The sequence below is a fragment of the Pleurodeles waltl genome, chromosome 6, assembly GCF_031143425.1.
Source record: "Pleurodeles waltl isolate 20211129_DDA chromosome 6, aPleWal1.hap1.20221129, whole genome shotgun sequence".
NCBI lineage: Eukaryota > Metazoa > Chordata > Amphibia > Caudata > Salamandridae > Pleurodeles > Pleurodeles waltl.
The window spans coordinates 1,123,210,443-1,123,230,143 of NC_090445.1; the positions used below are offsets into that span (position 1 = coordinate 1,123,210,443).

At 43.6% G+C, this 19,701-nt stretch overlaps 1 protein-coding gene across 10 annotated transcripts in view; it reads right to left on the minus strand.

Moving 5' to 3' along the window:
• The window catches only part of PHC2 (polyhomeotic homolog 2), a 635,967-nt gene that overhangs the window by 158,437 nt on the left and 457,829 nt on the right, over positions 1–19,701 (minus strand). The window contains exon 1 of one of the 10 annotated variants that reach the window (XM_069240310.1): positions 8,450–9,181. The exons of 8 other annotated variants lie outside the window; for them this stretch is intronic. The gene's annotated coding sequence lies outside the window, so the exon portion shown is untranslated. Of the gene's footprint in view, positions 1–8,334; positions 9,182–19,701 lie in introns of those variants that run through there. One more of the 10 variants, XM_069240309.1, reaches the window with a different exon arrangement.

A 19,701-nucleotide genomic window follows, 5' to 3' on the forward strand; every position in this document is an offset into this window, starting at 1 on the left:
CTATAAAATAACTGTGGTGATTTTGGAGGAGATTTTAAGCCATAAGTCGTCCAGCAACAAGAATTCACATAGATGCCGGGCTTGAAGTTGCTCTAAAATGTATACCCTGTCATCCTTTGTGGCAAGGAAGGGTGCTTTCCATCAAGTATGGTGCTGTGTCGGTTGGATTTCACCAAGAATTTTTACACACATGCAAAAATGCGTCCACACTCTGCCTCTCTCGAGGAGATGTCAGCCATAATTACTCAATTTTGCCCCATTTAAAGCTACACGTCTGTTGTAAACCTAGCCCGGTTCCAGGAATTTATATCTGGATAGGCCAAGGGTGCGTTTGGGGGGTCCGATGTGTGCCCAATTTTCGACAATTCTGGAGGTAGCCTACAACCTGGGCTCTAGTGTCACTGCACCTGCTGCATTATTGGCAGGTAAACCCCTGTCTCCTCTTCCTCCACACACACCTCCCCAATCGAGCTTGCCTCAGACATGAGCTAAGGTCTCCACGGGGCTGTTTTCTTTTCGCTGGCATGTCAAGAGTTTTGTCTCAGACAGTAGAAAAATATGGAAAATCATATAAATGTGGTATTTTACTCCCTATCAGTTCGTAAGTAAAACAGATATTTTTTAAAACAATGCACTCTAAAATGTATTCTTGAGATTTCTCGAGGATCCCCGACTGCTAATTAAAGTAAACAAAAGCGGGGGGAAAATAAAATCACATTTGCCAACATGGCGAAAGCACTTAACAAGTGCTTTCTCTATGACCACTTTTGCTGTGTCTTGGAGGACCAAAGGTAATGTTTGGGTGGGCCTGGCCCACCCTCTTGAGCCGGGCCTGTTGTGAACTCTTTAGCAAACTTTTTTCAGGAGAAGAACCATCTCCATAAGATATACTTTCCCAGCTACTGACAACTGCTGCCTAATCGACTTCCCTACTTGTGCAACCACATTTGTCATACTTTTGCCCTAGTTCTTCCCATGGGCATCCTAAGGATATTGGGGCCCTGGGCCAAATGTATTTTGGGGGCCCCTATTCATAACAGATTTGAATTTATGATCTAGTTCCAGCTCTTTCTCGTGCTCTTTGGCCAGATCACTAACAATGCACAGGCACACCCTCCCAAATTCTTAATGTGTTTACATCTAATATTCAGTGATATGTGTTTACAATTAATACAGTAGCAGTTCACTAATATTACTGCAAATAATCTCTGTGACATCCTCCCATTTCTCATATGTGAAGTCCTGGTTTGGTCTTCAATAACCTTTGTTTAATGGATGCTGCATGAAACAAACATTTCTCTGAAAATGTCAGTAACAGTCCTTCACACGTCGCCAACATTAAAAATAAATTAATAAAAAACGGTACTAAAAACAGTCTAAGAAATGTTCAAGGTCATCAGGGCAAGACTGCAGAAAATTGAAGTGCTTTAATTTTATCCAGGGCCACTGGAATTATGTTGGAGAGGACAAAATTATGCAGCAGGGTTGACCAATTTATGTTGCAAGGAAACTCCAGTTGCGCATTTACAATGCCAATAGCTCTCACTCAAGCAAATGCGAGACCTATTGCATTGCAAATGCTTGATAAAGGTTATAGGTTCTAGAAACAGTACTTCAGCATTCCGTGCAGTCTACTCCCACTAGATTTTTTTTAGCTTGGGTGCCAGGTATAGTGAAACCGGGGACGTGAAATGACTTTTTGAGTTATGCAGGCTGTTCTGTATATAGTTCTGACTTCAAAAGGAGGCCAACAAAGCGTTAAGAGTACCAGTGAGATATGGAAATTCCTTTTGACCCCAGAGACTAATTGAGCTGCTGCATGTAGAAAAGCTTTTAGTGGAGCAAGAGGCATTCTACATAAGGTTCAAAAAGGGGAATTAAAAGTACATATTGCTAAGACAAAAGAGTTAATACATACTAAGAAATCTACTAACTTCAATCTACGAAAAACAATACATGCTTTATATTACTTGTCAGTGTAGCCTTGGGGATACTGTGTTCGTCTTTCACTACTATGAAATCGCAGATAACCCTTTCCAAACTCTTCCCTCATTTATCCATCCTTTATTCTATTCATCCTACTAACAGACTCAAAATGTCTAGCATTCACAATATCAATCTATAGTTCCCTTTACTAATCCCCCACTGATCCACATCTAGGTTCAGGAGTAATGTGCTACTCATCAAAAAAGCACTTTACCGCCTCATCAAGAGTTGTATAAATACAATTAATCTCATTTTAATAAGCAATTAATTATCAAAACCATATTTGGACATAAAGTGGAGTGAGCAGATGGTCGTTTTTAACAGTGCACATTTCTCAGAGTGCACTGATTTTCAGTTTGCGAGGGGTGTAGTGCACCAGGTCCAGTGGCATCTCGACAAAGGGTTATGAGGGACCTTCAGCATCTCGATTAGTGTAGTAGTTTTAATACTCAACGAGAGGATATTGCACATTTTTCTTTCCTTGCGTTATGGCCAAAAGAACCCTTCTTGCACCAATGAATCATATCTATCCAACATCCTAGTGGATTAAGTCCATGGCCCAGTTGGGTGCACCACAGCAACACGCTTTTAATCATACAGTCAGGGGGCACTTGGACAGTGATTAAAAATCACAGCACTTCCATGTCTTCATAAAAGGCACCTACGTCCTATGTGAACTGAACCTACAGAGTAGCTCCTTACTCAACAATCAACATAGTGGGGAAAGAAAGCTATATAAACTCCAGAACTTAAGTGAAGAACAATAACGCTATCCGACCAACACCTTCTACATGTGGTGGAACTGGCATTAAACTCATGACTTCCTGGTAAAGAACTAGATTACGAACTTTGTAGAATATGTTGGAAAAGGCCAAACAGGTAATACATTGTTAACCGAGGCCATTTCACCCACATTTCAATTTGGAAATAAGCAGAAAACACAGTTTCTGCAGGAATCTCACCACTGTTCTATGGTAGCAGAAACCTGCCAGAGACCCCTCTAAAAATTACAGGAAATGTATGTCATTGTCAGGACAAATGCCAGTATTACTAGTGCGTTGTCAGTAATACAGAAGATGTTTTTAGAATGGTGAGGCATAGAAAACATGCACAGTAAGCCAACTACAATCATTTTAGCACTCTGCACCACTGGGTACCGCATCATAGCCTAGTGGTGGCCCACAGGGGTACCAATCCAAAGAGCTGACAGACCACACCCTGTCCAGTCATGAATGCAATGTCCCAGGTTTCAAAATCACTGTTTTTGGGAAATTAAACTCAAGCACCCTTTGAAGCTTTCTCAATGCCAGTACAGTAGTCTCAAAAACAGACTTAGGAAATAATGGAAGTGTTGAGAAGTCCCTGAGAGCTTACCTATTGCATACGTACATTAATGCCTGTCATCTATTTTCGGCATAAAGGCAACCTAACAAACTGCTTTCTTCAATACTGAAGTAAAGCAAAAAGGACTGTAGGATAGGATTTTAATTTACATCTCATCAGCACTGGCTGCCACATTGCCACCCATCCTATGCTCACAACCCCAAATTGCTAAATGCTGTACATCGAAAACTTCCAAAGCTTATCTATATAAGATAAAACAGAATTGCATGCATAGAGCATGGATGACCCAAAGTATTGCGTGACAACTCACGGTCAACATGCTTCCAAGTTGAGTGCCAACGTAACAATTATTGCTTCCACAGTGCCCAGATGTTTTTTAAGATAATTTGTGACATTGCTAAAACAGACTAATCAATCGTGGTCCTGCTCTAGGGGAATGGTCCATCCTGAACTGCTAGCTCATATTTCTTATGAACAAGATCAAGCAAAAACAGGAAGGTTTTGACCTTAATGGGACTCCTAGAGGTGCAGCACAATGTGGTTAGTGACTGCAAAATGCTATGAACAAACATCTGCCATCCTGCAGCCATCGACAGGCACACACATTGACACTATGTGGCGGAAGCTGCTACACCTGATTTGCACTTTGGTGCTCCTGGCACAGTCTCTTCAAAGGAAACCAAGGCAGTAGCAGGAACACAAAGTAAACAGGGCTAAGAACCCGGATTACTTTAGTAGTTTGAAAGCCTTGCTCTTCCCCAGTCTCCTGAGTACCATACATGAGGCTGCTGACAGGCTTAGAGTGGTCAACCCTGTGATGACATTGGGGATCAAAGGTCATGTGATACCACCACCGGCACTTTGGTGAATGTAATGTAAGGTGGATATGTAGAGCGCTGCTCGTCACCATGGAGGGTATCCAGGAGCTGATGGTACGCCTTTGAGGGTAGCCACGTCCATGGCACACCCTTACATCACCCTTCAAAGAACATTATTATGACACTGGTCCTCCAAAGCAGAACGTAAAGTGAAAACAAAGTGCTCGTCCTAGGCAGATAGTGGCGGCCCTGGACCATAATTACCTCAGCATGCTCCTGCCCACTAGGGAGCCCCACGCGCGTAGGCACATATCATATTGTACAGCGTTACTGAGCAGAGCGAAAGAGTATATACTCCCAGCGACCCAAGTGCAAACAAAGGACAGGGACGCACAGCAGAACGACTGCTCTGCTCCATAAATAAATTAACAAGGGCGGGGTTGAGATTTGGACTGCCCTAAGGGGAAATCAGGAGACAATCTTGGAAGTTCGGTGATTCTGGAAGGCAGGCAGGCTCTAGTGCGAAATAAGCTTCAAGAAAGGGTGCTAGATATAAGAATTTATCTGCCCCATCCCCCATGGGCCTTTCTTAGCTCGCAACGGGCCATCAATCCTCTTAATTTCCCTGGAGGCCAATCTGTTCTATTATGCAGACTAATAGCCGCAATAAAATGTACAACTACTGGGCATTCAGAAATGTTGATTTTTATAATCGAGGGGGCCGGGTTTTGAACTCCCAGTGCCGACTAGTGAGAGGGCTACAAGAGTCTGCGCGAGCTGAAAAGATCTGTGTTAACTTACCGAATTCAAGTACGATCCGACAGCATGTGGTGGTGTGAATAAGTCCCACCGAGTTTTGCAATAACTTTAGTTACGTAAACACAGAAGGATATGAGTCACTTAAGGGGTAAAGCCTGCTTGCCAAACCTATGATTGAAGCTAGCATCAGCTACTTGCCACACATACAATTTCCGGGCAAAGGGCACCTGCACCCACAGAGGAAATACGTAAGCACGTTGGTACAGCCCTATGTCCTCACCCACCCAAAAACATCACAACTCATTAACATCGGCATCCTACTGACTACGCTCTGTCACAACAATTAATCTGGCTGTAATCTGCGATGAAAAAGTTAGGAAAGTCATCGTCCAGACAACCAAAAGAGGTTGCGATGGGGCAGATTTTGCGCTATGCGAGTGTTAATTAACAACAATCTGACCCCTGATTTAAAATATATATATATATTCGTATTGCTTTGGCTAGTTTGTGTAGTTGTATATTCGTGCCTACAGCGAATTTCATACAGTAAGTAACATGTTCCTCATTTATTTTAAGCTGAATAATTACATACGGTATTTGCTCATTACTTTATTGTGCAACTGAACGTTTTATTTGAAAAAAAGTATATTTAAAGTAAACGTTTTAAATCCTTGACATGCCAAGTTTCTCGAAAAAGAAAGGTACAAAAGGGGTCCATCGAATACATCTAAATGTCATGTGAAAGCACTCAATGTAAAGCCACCTAAAGGTGGTCAAAGACAGAGTGGTTTCAAATCCACTTTATCTAAGATCTTAGTGAAAATATGCCTCATAAGCATGGAACAACGCATTTTGGGATGTGTGCTGCACAATTAGCGTGCATTGCTCGAGCAATGGCAAGTTTATTGTGCGACATTGTGTGGCAAGTTACTTATGGGACATTGAATCTTCACTTTATTCCATCACTTTCAACCAGCTTACACAAGAAGTTAGGGGACGAGCTGGGACTAGAGGCCATGGATTCAAAGTACAAATTTCACTTTGGATAACTCAGTGCCCCATGAGCTTGCGCAATCACACAATGTGTACATATTTGTTTACATGACGTCCCATATTCCAGTTTTTGGCCATTATAGAGCATGCTAACCCTTTAGTGGAGACTAACAACATAAGGAATTGGAGATTTAAACCAAGGTGGGAAGCCTCCTAACGTGGGCTAGACTAGGATTTCTCATCACAGGTATGGGTTTGTTGGGGGCAAGAATAAAGATGAGAAATAAATGGGTTGATGCTTTAAGCTAGCTCTGCGGACCGAGCACATGACATAGGGATTTACAGGTCACACTTAAACCTCTGTAGGATTGAGAGGCAGTTTCTCGTCTGACCAAAGTCTATAAAACATGCTAGCTTCATCTTATGAATTTTGTATGGGAGAGCAAAAAAATAATATTAAGATATTTGCATTAGATATGGACACAGTTTTACACGTTGTCCCCAAAAGTGTGGGAAGGTTGTACACTCCACAACGTTTGGTGTTTACTAACTTTGCCCAACTTCACTTGCAGCAGGAGATTATCTAAATATATACATATATATATTTTGCAAGAGAAATTGATCACAAAACCATTGAGAGCATTTTTACTATAAGTAGCTTTTTCTTGGTTTCTTTCTTCAAACGCAACCAAAGCAGAACTTTTCTCTTGAAACCTGTATATATAAACGAACTCTGAATGTTTGAATTTTTTTTTAAGTTTAAATGTTTGAATTCTTAACAGAACGTTGACTTTTTTTAATGTGGAACTTTAAAAAATCGTCATGATGGACTAGTTCGCACACCTTTACTCTGTATGACAATTTCCCATTGAACAATATTTGAAAAGACTTGTTGCCTAGCGATCCACTAGTGGTTGTTCCAAAGCCGTGTTACGTGCTATAAAAACTGGACGTTTACATTACATTAACTGGTATGGCCTTTCGATACTATACAGAAGGTCGGTAGCCTAATACCAATTCATATTGCACTGATTTACAACTGCATTACAATACGGCATCATAGCCCTGGCGAGATGCCAACGTACATTTTGCAGTTGGTGGAAAGGTAGCCTCCTGCTTTGTATATTTTGGACCATGAGTGATAATTCAGTGGGAACTTTATGAGCTTCTGACTGCTCCACTCGGATAAAAAAAGATGCCACCGCAGGCACCTTCATGCCCAGTGACGACACTGGGCCTGGAGAAGTAGTATAAACAGTAGGGTGCAGGTCTCTGTACAAACAACTCTCCTTCCTCCGGAAATCCCTTCAGTAGTCACTCCGACTGGGTGAAGACTTCACAATATTCTGTAATCAGCTGAATGGTCTTCCTAGCTGTTGGACTTGAGTGACTGCAATGTATCCTGATGTCGGTTCTCACACCCTCTCTCCTAAAGCTGCAACATGAAGCTTCAAATGCTTGCACTAGTGATTTAGATGAAATATGAATTAATACGGACTATGAGATAGGGAAACACTGATGCATTAACAGTGGACGCAGGGTCAACCCTGGGGCAATTATACACAGATTGAACCGCTGGAGCAGTGTGACACGGACACAAGGATTGTCCGAGCACATTTAGGTTTCACGGACAGTGAAGATTTTGCAGCACATGATGGAGAAGCAATGACAAGAAGTCTATCCCCTGGGCAGTTTCTGTCCTATATGCAGGTTGAGCCGGATGCATTTGTGCCACTGGGCACTGACTGTGCCACAGACAATTCAAGCTCCATCTAGTATAGATTAGTTTTTCACAACGGCAAGAATAACATAGTTGACAGAGTTGCAGGAGTTGGTTGGGGGGGGGGGGGGGGTGGGGGGGAGGGTGTTAGAGATTGGCGCGGTCGCTGTGCGGACAGGCCAGTTTACATTTGGGTGGAGTTTACGAGTAAGTAAGCCAGCGGGCCCAGAAGGTGGGATCCGGAAGTAAAAGCAGTGTAACGGACGACTTTGGAATTGATGGGTCAATAGATATTGGACGTCACATAATGGAGCACCAGTTGGTACAAGAAATGGGTTTACGGTACTCGGAGGGTAGCGCCGCTTTACAGGCAGTAGAAAAGGAAACACGGGGGGGGGGGGGGGGGGGGGGGGCGGTGCGAGATAGCCCATGGGCCCAAGTTGGTGGTCTCTTTGGGGGTGTAGGACAAGCGTTGATTATATAAGTATTCTGATTGGATTTAATAAGTAAGCTGATACAGATAAGTGCTACCATATGTTATGATGAGCAGGGTGTTTTTATTAAAGCAGCCTCTGGCGCACCATGCTGCAGGTGAAAGATGAGACCTGTCATTCATTGTGTCGTTCAGTATAAAGGGTTCTGCCAAACTAAGACAACTAGTGCCAGGGCAGATACTGCACGATAGAAAAGCCAGAAAACCTAGCATTTACTCACCTGGCAGCTAAAGGCAGCCTGTGATGCGCAGGAAATCCTCGTTACCAGCCCAAAGGTACTTCAAAAGCATCCCATGCCATAAGAGTCAGAAGAAAGGGTACTTGCAGTATCTCACCTCTAACCCTCCAGCAGGGACCGGCCAGGTCAAGAGGGCTCAACAACACAAAATACCGCAGCCAACCCCAAGTATCGCAAAAAAATTAAACCAGGGCAGTGCGGAAGAGCTTAGCAGATCACAGCCTGTCCGAGATATCCCAATTGCAACGGACTGGGACAGGTCCACAGAAACTAATGGAAATAGGGCTACAGCTCAGTACACGGTATGGGGTCTACCGATCATTGCTGACACAAATCCACGGTTCGGTAACACAGCGCAGAAAATATCCAGACCAAACACCTGTTCCTCCTGAACATCAAAATAAACTCTGCAGCGGATTCTACTCCTGAAACTTCCAGACAGACCGCCAAACGTCCCATTTAAGATTGGCTTCCAGTGCAACGACACAACTCAACGATGAGGATAATGAACAGCAAGGGGCTGGCCTCCATGAACCTGTAGCACAATACCCGTTCGGCGACCCTGGGCTTCCCTTCGAGTTCTGCATTCGCTCGACAGCCTGGACGGAAAGCGCAGGCTGCATTCAATCGTAGGAGCTTAAAGTTGAGTTCCCAGACCGACTTCAAAGATGCAGATTAAAAAAAAACTGAGCGGGCATCTGGTATAGCTGGCAGCTTTTGTTTGCCTGTATTTTGCGTCTGGCTCAGCGCAGGGCCAGCACAAACAATGCAGCCAGCAGCGCCTTCTGTCCAGCCTTTGCAGGAGAACGTGTAAGAGCCGAGGAGGGAGGGCGTGGGCACCGGACTCTTTGTACGGGCTCTATCGAGAAGCATCGCGGCTTCCCGTTGGCTCCCCAGCCCGCCCTGTAAGCCAATGAACGAGAGTTTAAGAACTGGCCCTCAGAGCATGGCCTGACTCAGAGGAGGAGGCAGGAGTGGGAAGCGGAGGAGCGCACGCAGCTGCTCGTGGGAAGGGCCCAGCTGTCCTGTTGCCATGTTGGCCACTACGGGAGGAAGCGCACAGAGCTTTAACTGCACTTGACAGAGATCCCCGCCGCCCGGGACCCCTAGAGAGCGCCCACATAAATGAGCCAGAGAACTTCCCGGGAAGTCCTACAAAGTGGAATTCCCCTCAAGTTTGCCCCTCCCTGCAAATGTGAACAACTCCCTAAAAGGAAGACTGTCCCCGGCGTGCGAGGTACCCTGAGCACGCCTTGGTGACAGCCATCAATCCTTGCACAAGTATCCGCGGGCAAAGAAAAAGAAACACGCACGACTGCTTTTCACAGTCATTTTTTATGCCACCAGCAATCATTTTGGATTTCGCGGTGCGTTGTTTTTCTTTTCAAGGGGGAGATAATTGCAGACTACCCGTGGTTTAGTGCCAAGATATGTGTGTAACCTGCAGGTGACGCGTTTACTTCAACTTTTCATGCCTATGAGAATGACAAAACGAATGCCACGGGGCCAGGTAATAACACCAGTTATTTACTGCGCTAGGAAAAGGCAAAATCTGCACCGTCCTATGAATATCGCGATAGCACACAATGAAAACATTTACACTAAAACAGACCCTGAAACCCCTTGTCCTCTCACAATAAGACCAATCATCTCTATTAGAATCAACCAAATATTTAGTGGAGGAAGGAGTTAGTTGAAAATTACCAGATAAAACTGTAGAATACAATGCACTATTTAAAGCCTTCCAAGAAAGTGTGTGTTAGTAATATTCCCCTAGCATTTAGTCATGCTGGCAGAAGTAGCGCTTTAAACTCTAGTAGTAGCTATTACTTTTCAATTGCATGCTTATGTTAAAAACAACAATGGTTTAATGTCTAGAAAAGCCTAAAGTTCCAGGATCATTAATGTCCCCAAAGACTAGCTACTCTTTAGAGTTTTTACTGCCTAAGTGGAAATGCCATAGCAGAAACAAAATTCAGCAGATTATGCCTATGTACTACACCCTTAACTAGGGCAAGAGTACATTTGGTAGGGTGCATGCAGACGTCATGATTCTCTTCATGTATGTACAATGATAATATTGTTTGGGATGGATTATCTATTTTTACCTGCATACCATTGTTTTTATTATGAGGAACGTTTTAATAGCTCGTAATCAAAATGAATCGCGTATGTATATAGACACCAATTAATTTACGCAGCAGCTAAGGCATAAAGAACAGCAGTCCCCAATTAGTCACAAGTAATGAGCAGGTGTACGCCCCAACGGTACTGAGCTGCTAAGGATGCTGCTGCCTAAGCAGAGAAAAAACAAAACGCGTATCAGAGGGCACTCCAATTGTAATCATACTCATTAAACCCGAAGAAGCGACAACAGCTTTGACGATTTTCATAGATTTTTCTTTATTGAAAACCACTTTAAAATCAATACAGCCACATTTAACACATTTCGTTAATAAAACCTCTTCAGGGCTGCACATAACAGTTATATATTTACATAGATCACAGAGGACTCTTGTTGAGTTCAAGTACAAAGTGATTCAACTTCTGCTGTCGCCTGGGTCACTTCAATTACAACAAGATTGTTACTGTGACTTTTATCACACTGATAATGATATTACATGGACGTTTGCTCTTCCTTCTCTGGTATTACTCACTAGAATTGTATTTCTACACTTCTCATAGGCTGGCATTTTCCTTCCTAATGTGGATATTGGTATTAGGGTTGGTCTTGGGATCCTTTCTTTTTTTAAGTATATATATATATATATATATATATATATATATATATATATATATATATATATATATATATATATATATATATATATATATATATATATATATACACACACACACTAGATTATACCAGTGTATAAATGTATATGTATGTAAATATACAAAACTGTCATTGTCAGCCCTGAAGAAGGTCTATTAGAAAGTACACACAAATAAATATACAATTCTGATAAGCGGTATGATAAACTAAAAGTAAAATACACTGTCATTTGATCTTAGAAACAGAGAAAGGAATTTAGTCTAATTCTTTTTTCACTCAAGATGAGCCAGGCAGACCACATGTAAGAAGCAACTGACCAAACAATAAAAATATCAACACTATAGCTGAATGATAAAACGTCTGAATGACTTACTCCACTGATTTTGAATACATTGAGGAGCCAATTCCGTCTTGGACCAAGTTTTAGTACAATACAGTTCAAAGTGCAATATTGAGTCTTTGCCTCTGACATGCAAGTACAGAATTTTGACAATTGTTATCCAGTTTTAAGCAATAAACTCTAGTTGGATAAGTCCCTAGCTAACAAAAATAAAGGTTACAGGGACATTATAATTAGGTTCTGAATTTCCATGCACAAAACCATAGAAATTGAGCTGTTACAGTTATTTCAAGTAACTATAACTCATTCCCCTTCCACGCCATGCACAGTTTTCTCATCAATAATTTTATTGCAAATGTTTCAGTGATAATATCAATGATGCCATAGAAGATTTCATGAATGATGTAATATGTGGAGCAATTACCTATGCATGGCAAGGGTGTGAGTTATAGTTACCTCAGGACATGAGTTATAGTGGGCGGGGCTTCTAGGTCATTTTGCATACTCGTAGATGGTTGAGAGGGGGAACGGCGAGCTCTGTTGTCAACAGGAGATGACAATAAAGAACACACTTGTCACAGTCACTATGTAAGATATGCTCAAAAGAGCAACCATGCAAACTCCTCCATCAAGGATTTCAATTAACTGCAAGGTTGCACCGCAGACAAAACAGACTTGTTGCGCCTTGACACTGTGCTAATCCTATTCTTAAAAACTTTGCTAGAAAAACAGGCATTTGAAGTGAGCAAATCTAGTGGGTCGCCGATGTTGCAGGGTGCTCCTTACTGGAGCTGCTCTCCACCTAAACTTGGGAACTACCCAGAGTTCTCTCTTCTTTTTTGCATAATTTATGCGTCACTCTAACCCTGAAAGGGTTTTGTTTTTACTTATACTGCATGCTTCCTTATGACTTGACAAAGCTAAACCTCTCTGAAGAGCAATAATAATAGCAAAACATGTCAGGGGTTGCTTTTGCTCATTCCAGTTTGGCTTGGATGGCATTTTACCAAATCAAGGCTGTAATATTGTGTTTGGAGAGGTGAAAGGTATAAAGTCAGTGAAGTTGAGTATTGGGGTGTCTGGTAACAATGCACACGTTGTTCAGTCTTCAGTAGCTCACAATGTTTTTCACTGATCAGAAATGGTTGGGAGCCCCTGTGCTTTAATAGCTGTTAATAAAGTTGGCTCAATTCTTTGCTGAAAATGTACTCCAAAGCTTAATTCTCCACACCAGGTCAAAAGCTGACCCTAAATCAATGAATGCCAGCTAGAACAGTTTAAAAAAAAAATCATAGCATATTTATTACGTCTTAAATGCATGTGTAATAGCTATTCTGTAGTTCCCAGCCCCCTTCTAAATCATGCTTGGCAGTTAGTTAAATCGTGACTTGTAGCTAGCCAACCTTACAAAAATTTGCCCCACTCCATCCAACAAAAAAATAGCGCTGCACTTAAACTGGGTCATTGTTGCTACCATTTTTGTACAATGGTACTAAAATGGCAGAGCACCAACACTGCGGGAAGCACGGTGTTGATAATATGCATTATAATGTTGATAAGGATATACGCACAATATCCTGGGTCTGTCAGAAATAAATCTACAGGAACCAGATTTGGGCCTGAGCTTTACTGGCCTTCTGCTGTCTTATTGCTCTTGGAACCATGGGAGGAAGGATACCGCCATTTCAGCTTCGAGCTGCCGTTTCTCTTGCTTGACCTTGAGCAATCATTCTGTCTAAGTAGCTGAAAAAGCCTTCCTTTTCTAGTTCGGCAGTTCTTTGGTCTTAAAGCTCCCCGTCCTTCGCCCCTTCTCATGTGCCTGCTGGCGTAGAGGGCTAGCTAGAAGCTTTGCCCTCAGTGTCCTTTGGTCAGGATCCATGTGGCTCTTTATGCTTGTGCAGACCTTTAGCCATCGAGTGCTTCAACGCAGGCACTGAGGTAGCCTTAGGGGATCTAGAGTCTGCATCCTTCTGCATCTGGGTTAGCTTATGCGGCTGCTTCTTCTCAGTGCCTCTCTCGCTGCTCTCATTGCAGCCTCTGCCCTTTCAATGATGATGTTCTCCTCAGCTTCTGACCCGCTGCCCTCTACCGGCTTGGCCTCCTTCAAATTCTCACTCTCTTCCTTCCTCACTGGACAGGCCTACATTTTTCAAGAACTCTTGTATTCTCTGGGTGTTGGCCATGGCGTGTTGTGCCAGGTGCTGTTTGAGTCTTGCATTAACTGTGTTCTGGACGAATACTGCATAGGACTAGCATTCTTCAACACTATGGCTCTATGGGAGGCACCCACTGCACACCTTGTGGGGGTCTCTCTGCAAATTTGTGATTCCAGTAGGGACAGAACTTGTGTTTGCCATGGCTCTGCATTCTCTGACTATGTGGTGCTCACCAGTATGGTCCCCTGTCGGGGTTGAGAAGTCCCCCTCTTCTCTGTCTTCTGAGCGTTTTGTGTTTCCAGGTGATATTTGGTGCTTCAAGCTTCCAGACCCAGTGGTTGGAGAAAAAGAATCTAAAGATGACAACCACACACAGGAACATCCAGAAAGCACGTTTGACGTCACACATTGGATGGACTTGAGAGAGAGAAGACAGACAACACAAAATTCCAGGACCCAACCATTAGATGGTAGAATAGATGCACAAAATTTAAATCCAGAAAATGATTCATGCTGCAAAACTTTGCTTACATACCAAGGTCATCTTAGGGGAGCACTTGATCAGGAGGTGGGTGTAATTTGCAGATATTTTTCTAATTCTGCAAAGAACGCATCCTCTTGTGAATAGAGCTCCATGTAGAGCAACTGAAAGGAATCTGCTAATTCCTGATTAGAGTACCTAATTAAGCTGCCTCTCCCCATTTCGTATGCAGAGTAGTGTATTGCAGGCTCTTAAAGCTTGCAATTTGCCTTCTCTATTGCTACCATCAAAATGTTGTTGTTAAGGAATAATACTGTCTAATTCCCACAGCGCCTTTACCTGGCCCTCACTGCCATCACCTTCGCCATATTTTCTGGGAGTGAGTTAACTTGCAGTTGCCTTTGAAGTTCTTTAGATAGGCTTCTAATTGCTCCCATTTGTCTTTTTTTTCTTTATTTTGTTATGCAGAATATGAGATGATCTGCCTCCAGACTACCACGTTTGGGGCAGAACATTTAGTATTTGGATCAGTATTGTTTATGTTGTTTTCCACTAGGAAGTTGGTGAAGGTTGTCCCTAAGCCCTCTCACCTCCTTACGGTTTTGTAAAATGTAATGGTTTCTAATAAGGAGCATATTTTAACCTTCACCTTTCAATGAGTGTAATTGAATTCGGATTACTAGCCATTCAGTTTATTAGTTTAGGCCTCTTACATTACAAATAACTAGTTTGGTAATTGGGTTGTAATACAGACGCTCTAAGTGCCCTGTTGTAGTGATGTTCTAGTAGTGTAGCTGACACCTCTCTTTTGAAATTCCTCATAATCTATCACATAACTCCCCAACTAAAATCTGGGACAAACATGAAACAACCTGACAATTGTAAAGTCTCCGACTCTAATTAAACTGAGTCATATTTATTGAGAAGGTAAAGTGGGGTGAACTGCTAACTTCTTAAGTCATCCAGTCCCCACCCATGCCCACGCTTCTCAAATATCCCTTTTCTCCAATAACAGCCAACTAACTTCTTTGTGACACTTTCATAGGTTTCACCTACTTGTCTCTATTATGGTCAAAAGAACCCAGTGTACTTATTTACTATCTGTCCATTCAGAGGTATGCACCATGCGGAAAGCCATTATATTGCCTCATGGGATAACAATTGGGCCCTCACCCAAGCACATTATAAATGGCAGGCAGGAAGCCTATCTAATTGTAGATCTCATCCTAGTCTTTCAGAGCCAGCTATGAAGAGGCAGCCAACAGGCAGAGTTCTTCAGATTTTCAAGTACTGATTTAATCTCTTTTACCACTGTACTTGGTTGACAATTTGATCTAAATTGCTTTTTCAATAGCTTTCTGCCATCCACGGACTGGCAGACCGGGGAAGCAAAGCAATCAGGATCTTTCTGATTTTCATCTTTACCCATGGGCTCAGCCTAACTCTGAATTATTTTCTCACTTGTTTTAGAGCATGGTGCAAGGTTCTGCCATCCAAAGATAAGGCGGAGGGGTTGGCCCCGTCTCTTTGTAATCTGGTGCTCCCATGAGAATTTGAGGACTGGATGCAGTGCTACTGGACAGACGTCTTGAAAGAAGAGAAGGTTGTGGCCATTGTATGAAAAGTTGTTATTTGCCTAGCCCCGGTCATGATTTCCTCCTTTTGATGAAAGAAGCGTACTCATGTCAGATTATCTGGTGACAGGTTTGTTGTACTGAAGAAATTGACAGGTCTGTGGGTTCTGTCCACAAGGATATCTTTTGAGTCTCAAGCAGTGGTTCCCAACCTTTTGACTTCTGTGGACCCCCACTTTATCAATACGTGAACACAGGGACCCCCACTAAATAATTTTGGAATCCAGTGACCCCCTACTGAGTCATTACAGAAAGCTGGGGACCTAATCTGTTAAAATTATTACATTTTCTAAGCAGTTGCAGACCCCCTGAGTAGACTTCGCGGACCCCCAGGGGTCCCTGGGCCACAGGTTGGGACCACTGGTCTAGAGTATTAGTCAAGGCTTTGAAGAGAATCCGAACGAAGGCCTCAATGCTAAACCTCTCTGTACCAGCTGGTACTCTGATCCGTACATTGTTCCTAAGCAACCTGTTTCTAGATCTTATAATTGTGCCTATAAATCAAATCAAATTTTATTGATTTAGACTTATTCAGAGATCAACAATACATACAGTCTTAAATAATTACTAAAAGAAACTTAGAAAAGTAACAAGCTCTGCAATTTCCTCCAGTTAAAACGGGGATCATTTTTTTTTTTAAATGTATACAAAATGTAACACACATTCATCAGGAGGTGACCTTGCTGAAGCAATCATCATTCATTTTAGATACACATGTTTAAAAAAACAATTCCTTGACTCTGACACTATCTTACTAAGGCAGGCACATAATACGTGCTCAGTGTCTTGAATCCCCCTCCCAGAATAGATCACATGATCCTGACTTGTCAAATTAGTCTATCCAGTTTTAGGAAGTTGTCTATGTATATATTATCTCAAAGTAAGAGACAGTGTGCACAGAGTCCAAGGGTTCCCCTTAGAGGTTGATAATGGCAAAATTAGATAATACTAATGCTCTATTTTGTGGTAGAGTGGTCGAACAGTAGGCTTATCAGAGGGTAGTGTTAAGCATTTGTTGTACACACACACAGGCAATAAATGAGGAACACAAATTCAAAGACTTAACTCCAGGCCAATAATTTTTATATAGAAAAATATATTTTCTTAATTTATTTTTAGAACCACAAGATTCAAGATTTGAGGTAAATATATAAAATGTAAAGTACTTCACACAGGTAATTATAGAACTTTTATTTAAAACAGTAGTACACACAGTTTAGGTTAAAATGGCAATAAGCTATTTTAAAAGTGGACACATAACAAAAATCAACAGTTCCTGGGGGAGGTAAGCTTGGTTAGGTTTCTCAGGTAAGTAAAGCACTTACACAGTCAGTCTCCTGGGCATAGGCAGTCCACCCTTGGGGGTTTGAGGCAACCCCAAAGTCACAGCACCAGCAACACAGGGCAGGTGCAGAGGTCAAAGGAGGGCCCAAAACACATAGGCACCTATGGAGAACAAGGGTGCTCCGGTTCCAGTCTGCTAGCAGATAAGTACCTGCGTTCTCGGGAAGCTGACCAGGGGGGTTTTGTAGAGCACTGGGGAGGGGCGGGGTGGGGGCACCCACAAGCCCACAAAACACACCCTCAGCAGCACTGGGGTGGCCGGGTGCAGTAGGCAAAGGGTTTGCTATTGAAAGCAATGGAGGGACCCGGGGGTCACTTAGGAGATGCAGGCAGGGCACAGGAGGGCTTCTCGGGCTAGCCACGGACTGGGCTAGGAAGAGGACCGCCTGCTGGTCACTCCTGCACTGGAAGGTGGTTCCTCTCGGTCCTGGGGGCTGCGGTGCAGTGCTTGGCCCAGGCGTCGGGTTCCTTGTTACCAGGCAGTCGCAGTCAGGGGGAGCCTCTGGATCCTCTCTGCAGGCATCGCTGTTGGGGTGCAGGGGGATCGACTCAGGGTAACCACGTCGTCGTAGTTGCCTGGGAGTCCTCTCTGTAGTGTTGATTCTCTGGAGCTCGAGCCAGGGGTGTCGGGTGCAGTGTGTGAAGTCTCATGCTTCCGGCAGGAAGAGAGAGTTCTTTGGAAGTTGCTTTAAAGTTGCAAAGTTGTTGCAGTTTTGGAACAGTGCCGCTGTTCTTGGGAGTTTGTTGGTCCTTCGGGTTCAGGGCAGTCCTCGGAGTCCTCAGAGGTTGCTGGTCCCTGTCGGATAGGCCGGTAGGGCTGGGGCCAAGTCAGTTGTCATCTCTGCGGGGCTTTCATGTCAGCAGTCCTTCTTGTTGTAGGTTGCAGGAATCTGGTTTCCTGGGTTCGGGTCGCCCCTAAATACTAAATTTAGAGGTGTGTTTAGGTCTCGGGGCAGTAGCCAATGGCTACTGTCCTTGAGGGTGGCTACACCTCTTTGTGCCTCCTCCCTGAGGGGAGGGGGGCACATCCCTATTCCTGTTGGGGGAATCCTCCAATCTCAAGATGGAGGATTTCTAAAGGCAGGGGTTACCTCAGCTCAGGGCACCTTAGGGGTTGTCCTGACTGGTGGGTGACTCCTCCTTGTTTTCCTCATTATCTCCTCCAGCCTTGCCGCCAAAAGTGGGGACAGTGGCTGGAGGGGCGGGCATCTCCACTAGCAGGGATGCCCTGGGGTGCTGTAACAAAAGGCATGAGCCTTTGAGGCTCACCGCCAGGTGTTACAGTTCCTCCAGGGGGAGGTGAGAAGCACCGCCACCCAGTACAGGCTTTGTTCCTGGCCACAGAGTGACAAAGGCACTCACCCCCTGTGGCCAGAAACTCGTCTGGTTGTGGCAGGCTGGCAGAAACTGGTCAGGCTAGTACTAGGAGTTGGACTGGTATTCAGGGGGCATCTCTAAGATTCCCTTCAGGGTGTATTTTACAATAAATCCCACACTGGCATCAGTGTGCATTTATTGTGCTGAGAAGTTTGGTACCAAACTTCCCGGATTTCCGTGTAGCCATTATGGAACGGTGGAGTTTGTGTCTGACAGACTCCCAGACCATATACTCCTTATGGCTACCCTGCACTTACAATGTCTAAGGTTTTGCTTAGACACTGTAGGGGCACAGTACTCATGCACTTATGCCCTCACCTGTGGTATAGTGCACGCTGCCTTAGGGCTGTAAGGCCTGCTAGAGGGGTGACTTACCTATGCCACAGGCAGTGAGAGGCTGGCATGGCACCCTGAGGGGAGTACCATGTCGACTTAATCATTTTCTCCCCACCAGCACACACAAGCTGTGAGGCAGTGTGCATGTGCTGAGTGAGGGGTCCCCAGGGTGGCATAAGACATGCTGCAGCCCTTAGAGACCTTCCCTGGTCACAGGCCCTTGGTACCGGGGGTACCATATACAAGGGACTTATCTGTGTGCCAGGGCTGTGCCAATTGTGGGAACAAAGGTACAGTTTAGGGAAAGAGCACTGGTGCTGGGGCCTGGTTAGCAGGGTCCCAGCACACTTTCAATCATAACTGGCATCAGGAAAAGGCAAAAAGTCAGGGGGTAACCATGCCAAGGAAGGCATTTCCTTACACCAGTGCTTTTTAAGGATGTTTAAAGGTAAAATGCCTAAACGTAACAAAATCATACATCACCTACTGCTGTGATATAATGTAAACCTCAAATACTTTTGAGAGATTTTATATTCAAGGTTGTCACTATAGGGCCTATACGTTTCGAGCTGAGAACAATGTGCATTATCATCAAGTGTGAGGTTTAATCTGGGCGTCATATTTTTAAAAAACATCTTCAAATCTGCTGGTGTCCATGTTTGCAGGTGGGCAATTGTACATTGGAAATTCCCTAATGCAATTACAGATTTCTATTAAAAGCATGCAAACTACTGCCCTCCGGGAAAGTTTCACTTCTCGGTAGAGTGTTCAGAGAACCATCTGACGCATGCAGGAGATTATGGGGGTTATTCTAACTTTGGAGGAGGTGTTAATCCGTCCCAAAAGTGACGGAAAAGTGACGGATTTACCACCAGCCGTATTACGAGTCCATTATATCCTAT